This window comes from Galeopterus variegatus, unplaced genomic scaffold (genome assembly GCF_000696425.1).
Source record: "Galeopterus variegatus unplaced genomic scaffold, G_variegatus-3.0.2 Scaffold522, whole genome shotgun sequence".
Classification (NCBI taxonomy): domain Eukaryota; kingdom Metazoa; phylum Chordata; class Mammalia; order Dermoptera; family Cynocephalidae; genus Galeopterus; species Galeopterus variegatus.
Window position 1 is genome coordinate 531,056 of NW_007726633.1, and position 6,629 is coordinate 537,684.

Consider the following 6,629-nt stretch of genomic DNA (forward strand, 5'->3'; position numbering starts at 1 on the left):
CAGTTTCCCTGACTGTCCACCCCCATGCAGAGGTGAGTCTGAGGACCTCCCTCCTGGAATAGCCTCTCTGTGGCCTCCCGCAGTGCCTGAAATCCCACTGTTGGTGCTGACAGGTATGCAGGCAGCATTGCCCTCTCTGGGCTCCACTGTCCCAATGCTAACTGTGTAGAAGGGGCGTACACCTCCTGGGGGAAGGTATTTGACCCAAACAGGAGGGCCAAGGGAAGTGAGAAAGGGGAGATAAAAGAGGCCCAAAACAAGGGAGCTGGAAGCGAAACCAAAGGATGAGGGAGCCCTGGAAGAGAACTTTGTAGACTGGATAATTTTGCCCTGCACAGAATAAGCCTATTCTTATTCTCTCAGTAGCCCTCACCCAGGCTTCCTTCTCTTTCCATCTGTTAACCTGGCTGAATTCTGCTCATGACTCAACTTACTCTCTCACCAGGACCAAGGGCAAACAGGTGTCATCTTTGGCTAGAAGCATCCCGGGGAAGCCCACTCCCAGCTCATCACGTCCCCATTCTGTGTCAACAAGCAAGGCTGCAGAAGTCCGTAATGTGCTGCCTGCAAAACACCCCAGTCTGATGCTGAGGATATTAGTATAGCCTAATTTAGATCCCTCCCACTGCAGATGAAGCTCTTTCTTGCATTATCCTTACTGTGTTGGAGAATTTCTGGGTAAGTCCTGAATTTGGTGGGTCAACCAGAGGCCAGAAGCACACACATCAGGGTTCAATAAACAGGAGGAGAGAATCAGTGACCTAATTGTCAGTCGTGGAGGGCTTTCTGGTGGAGGAGGCTTCACTGTGCTCCTGCACAATCCATACACAGATCCTCACCTGCACAAAAGCCATGCCACCAGCCTTACCTCCAGCATACCCTGAGGAGCTCACAGTCTCCACCTACAAGCACAGCAGGGTCAGAGGGCAACCATCCTTCCTAGCCCTCAGTCCCTCCTGGTGTGGTTGGTTTGTTCTGGCATTTCCATTAAATACCACCTCATCAGAGCAACTCTTCTGAGACCACCAAGTCTAAAGTAGGTTCCCCCAATTAATTGCCCTCACAGACTTCCCAGATTTTTCTTCATAGTTCTTCCTGTGATCTGCAAGCATTTATTGATATGTGTTTAATGTGTGAGCCCTCTCCTAGAGAGGAAGCCCATTGAGGGCAAATGCCTTGTCCTTCCAGTGGCTGTTGACCCCCGGAACAGAGAAAATGCTCAACAAATATCCTTTGAATGATAGACATGTTGGATGGTCATCAGATGCTAGGAAAGAAAGTGCCTTAGAGATCATTTGCTCCACTTCCTCACCGTATAGATTAGGGACTGTGGGCCCAGACTGTGGAAGGGATGTGCCCAAGGTCACACAGTTCCTTACAAGAAAGACATTTTAGAGAATATTTTGTACAATATAGGAGACTCACACTCTGTTGGGTGGGTGAGTGCCTTACTAGCCTTCCTGGAGTTAGGAGCCCCTGCTCTTCGTTCCCTATCATTGAAGACCTTGATGACAGCCAAACACTAGGCTGCCCCCAGAATCCCACTTTGGAACAGCCATGGGGGGCTGAGGACAGGAGAAGTGAGACGGACCAGCCTGCTCAGGCAGAAATGGGACTGCACACGCCAGTCACTTACAGCTGCTCCCTGTCTGCCCAGATCCTTCCACTGACAGCAAGGAGCAGCCGTGTGCTACCTCCACCAGGAAGGACAATAGGACAAGGGCTGCCAGGGCCAAGTGGGCCTCAGTTAAGTACCATTGACCCTCCAAGGTGTTTCACAGCAGGACATGCTGGCCCACCCCCAGCAGAGGCCAAGAAGCATGCACATCTCCAAGCATGGGGGCTTATCCCCTCCCGGGCAGCTCGTCCACTCTCCCCTTGAAGTCATCAGCTGAAGTTCGGCCTGCAAAGCCCATCCCATGGGAGATAATGCATCAGGTAAGGAGACAAGCCGAAGTCCAGCTCCCCATCCTCCTCCCAGCCTGCAGCTCCCTGCGGGCCACCTGAGCTGCCATCTTCCCTCTCCTGGCCTCCTCTGAGCTGGGCTCAGGCCTGGAGATGAGGGCCCTCAATGAGTATATGGGACTTTGTCCCCTGATCACAGATGGAGGCCCAGAGGCCTGGAACTGGCGTGCTCTTCTCGGGCTCTCAAACTCCTACAGCATTCTGGGTCCTCAGCAGCCCCATAGCAGTGGAAGGGAAAATTGGGGGTTATGGAAAGGGGAGAAAGGGAGCCAAGATTGGGAGACCCTCCTGCCAACCCTGGCCTCGGCTCCTGTGGGTCTTGGGCAGCCTGTAGGGTGACCAATCAATCAGCCATGCTGTTTTGCCTGGAACTGATGGGTTTTCTGGGACACAGGACTTTCAAAAATCCAGACAGTCCCAGGCAAACCGGGCCCCTGTCACAGTGTTTCTTTTACCCACTCCCTTTCCTGTCCCTCAGAGGCCCAGCCCTCTCTCCTCCCATTCCTCCCTCCCGCCCACCCCTCTCCTGCTCCTACCACCTCCAACCAGGGCGGCCAGTCCCACCCCAGCTGCGGCTGCTCAGCCCGGACTCCCCCACCCCCAGAGAGGCCTCACCCCACTGACCAGGGCTGCGGGCAGCGCCACGTCAGCTTTTCCTGGAAGGCAAAAAAAGGGTCCTGAAGACAAAGTGGAGAGAGAACAACAGAGCCCAGCAGAGAAGAGAAATGGGGAGAAACAGACAGAGAAATGGGAGAGGGACTGGGAGAAAGAGGAGGGAAAACAGAATCACAGACAGCAGAGTTAGACCCGAGGGGGAGACAGAAGCAAAGGCAAGACCCAGAAAGAAAGATGAAGAAGGAAGTTCGGGTGGGCCCTGAGCTGGGCTCTGGGAGCAGAGAGGCAGGGGTGCTGCTGCTGGCTGTCAGCTGGGGTTGTGGGGCTATTGCCATCCCGCCAAGAGGGGCAAGTTGGTCTTGTCCCCACCTCACATTCCCTCCACACAGCTGTCGGAGTCACTGGGAGGAAGTTGGGCTCACTTCTGGCAGGACTTGTTTAAGCCTGTAGTTTCCTGGGAGGGAGAGGCTGGCCTGGCCCTTGAGAAGATGGCGTCGTGGAAGGAACTCTGGGCTGGTGCATGGGAATGCATGTGCGTGTGCGTGTGTGCGTGTGTACACGCAGGGGAGGGGACATACTGAGATTGGCCCAGGCCACCAAATGATGAGACTTCTCTTTTCTGGGCCCTTAGTTCCTCTGTTACGCATGAGAACTGGTCTTGAGTTCTTCAGCCCCATTGTTCTGCTGTTCTAGAATTTCTCATGAATGTCTACACTTACACGAGGAGTCTGTGTACATGTCGTGCTCAGGCATCGTCATTTCTGTCTGCGAGCTTGTGAGAGGTGAGCCTGTGCTTATCTCCCAGGCGTGCAGCTGGGCGCGTGGGGTGCAGTGAGCACAAGCCCCTGAGCTGCAGTCGGGGAGGCATTGCAGACCCCTCTTCTCCCTGCGTCCCCTCAGCCCAGATGCCCCAGCGACTTCTCTGGCCTCACCCCCTGCCGCTCCTGCCCTTACTCACTGGAGCCGGCCAACTTGTCACCTGCTCCCACCTTGGGGCTGCTGCTCTTGCTCTTTCCTCAAACTGGACACTGTCCCCCATATTTGTAGGGCTCACTCCCTCTTGTTTTTCTGGATTTATTAAGCACGTATGCTCCAGAAAGGCCTTCCCAGGCCACCCTATGTAAACAGCCTTTGTCACTCTGTCCCCGCACCGTCTTATTTGCCCTTCATCCTAACCCTTCCCCCTGACATGTGTGTTAGTGTGTTTCCTGTCTGTCTTCCCCATCTGAATGTGAGCTCTGCCCAGGTGGGGACTTGGTCCTATTCCTTGCTATCCCCCCAGTGCCTGGAAAAAGGCCTGCTACTTAGTAGGTGCTCAATAAATAGTTATTGAACCAATGAATGAAGAGTGACCTCTGGCCTTCCAGCAGGAAGCCTTTGCTCCAGCCCCTCCTCCATCTGCCCAGGGACTCTGCAGCCCCTCCCAGCTGAGTGTCACTGCCTCCTTTTCACAGCCCCTCTCCAGCCACATTTCTGGTCCCCTCTCCCGTCATCACCCTCACTGCCCTCTCCTGAACTTTCAGTCCTCAGGGATCATATTTCATGGAAATTGTTTTTGTTCTTCCAGAAGCTGGTCCCATAATTTCCAGGAGTACAGACCTTGGCCACACCCCAGGGCACATAGCAGATCTCCAGTTTTCAGCCCAGGCTCCTTCCAAAAGCTAGGGGTGGGACTAGGGGGTGCTGTGAATGAGAACGAGTATTTAGATTAAGATTCTAGGCTGGAGCCAGGGTTACAGGATCAGGATTCCATCCCTACATTAGCCGTGGGGGACTAGGAATGGGCCAAAGACCACTGTTAGGGGTCAGCTTGAAAAGCCAGGATTAGATATGCGTGCAGGGGTAGTTTAACCCAATGGATGAAGCAGGGTCTGGGATCTGGAATGAGAGAGTAGCAATTGTCCCCTTGACCCACGGGGAAAGTGGGATTGAAGCAGTGAGCAGAGGGCCAGAGAGTAATGAAGAGAGAGAGAGAGAGAGGAGAGAGAGAGAGAGAGAGAAGGAGGAACAGGGAGATGGGGGAGACTGAAACATGAAGAGAAGAGTGATGGGAAAGGCCTGGGACAGCCAGGAGGAAGGTCGAGCCTCTCGCTGACAGCAGAAAGCCATTTGGAGCTGTGGACACCTGCTTCTCATTAACAGGTCAGGCTGCCGCACTGTCTCCTCGCAACACTGCTCCCCCACCAACAACCAGGCAGATGCTGCAGATGGGGCTTGGGCTTCTCCCCAACCTGAGGAGCTATGGGGGGGCGGGGCAGGGAGGTGGGAGTACCAGGCTGGAGGTGGAGGGAGGAGAGAGGGGCGCTGGCTGAGGCCGCTGACCACGGCGAGGGCAGGGCAACAAGCTGTGCTGACCTCAGCCCAGGGGAACTTTTTAGGAAGAGACAAAGGCAGACGGCCAGTGGGCTTGGGCAGGTGGTGCTGGCTGCAGCAGCCTCTGGGGGAGCAGGCCAGGGCAGCATAGAATTCTGCACAGCCACTGAGCATTGGAGAAGTGCAGAGAAGGGAGGTGAGAGCTGGGGATCAGGAAGACTCAGGGTGGGGTGGGGAACTTGCATAATTTTAATGTTTATCAAAGTAAAGCATGCAAGTGGTAAGACCAAAAATGAAACTGACAGAGGCCTATAACAAAACAGTACAATTCTCTTTCTGCCATCCCTCCCTTCTCCTATCTATTCCCCCAAAGCAACAACTTCTTTTTTTTTTTTTTTTTTGGTGGCAGTGGGTAACCCACATCTGAATCCTTGACCTTGGTGTTATAACACAAGGCAACAACTTCTGATGGTTTCTGTTTTTACCTCTGCTGTGTTTGCACACCATCAGGTCTGTCCACAACATTGGCAAGGCCTGGGGCAAGGGTACAGTTGGAGACCCCCATACCATATGTCTAAATATTTAAACATAAATCCTATGGACCACATCATATTTCTATTCTCCTACCTTGATAAACGTACCTTCATAAACACCTGGAAGGCCAAGTTCAAGTTTAGAACTCTTGGTGTTCTTCTAAAAAGGGGGGCTCTGGACACAGTGACGACAACATGAAGACCAGGGCAGGACACCAAACGGAGTTGCAGGCAATTATTAGATGATGCATCTACAAGCCATGAAACTCTGAAGATGGCCAACGAACCAGCAGATGCTCACGGAGAGGCCCAGGACAGGTCCTCCTGCACAGCCCTCAGCAGGAACCAACGCTGCCGACACCTCGATCTCAGACTTCCAGCCTCCAGAAATGTAAGACAATCAATTTCTAAGTCACTCAGTTTCTGGTATTTTGTTATGGCAGCCCTTGGCAACGTACACTTGCTATAAAAAATAATGTGGCTCCTTTTCATTCCTCCCTACCCTTTCTGGCTTTTGCCAGTTAAAGTATTCTTGGTTCTTGTGTTGGATACAATTGAGCTCTAAATAATACATCTTTGTTCCTAGTCCATAAAGTGGAGATATTTTCTAATGACTTCCCACTATGTACGAGAAATCTGTCACTCCTGTCTCTCCTCTTTCCCTTCCCACTCTGCTACCTCTCAATTTAAGTCTTTAATAGTCTTACTTTTACATTTAAAAAAATGATAATATTTAGATACTAAATATTCTATAGTTATATATCTAAAGTTATAATTACAACAGTTGCATTTTGTTCATAGATTGAAAGTTAAAAAAAATCAATAAACAACTATTACATTCTCACACCTGTGTGCGTACAGTTCACTGCCACTGCCGAGCCAAGGAGTATCCAAGGATTACATTTCCTTCCCTTCTGATCCAGTGTCATGATGCTCAGGCCACTCAGAAGGGGTTCTTAGCATCAAGACCAAATGTATTCAATTCTCTTATGCTCTACCAGTTACTCAAAGGCATGCCGCATTTCATTTGCTTTATATTTGGGCTGTGGCTTTTTTGTATAGCTTTTGATTTTCCCAGAGTTTCTAATTGCTTTCTTTTTCTTATTGTCAAAATAATAATGTGCCTTCACCAAATACTAAAAATAACCCAGTTTTGTATACATTTCCTTGTGCTGACATTACCTGGTATTGAAAAGCACCTAC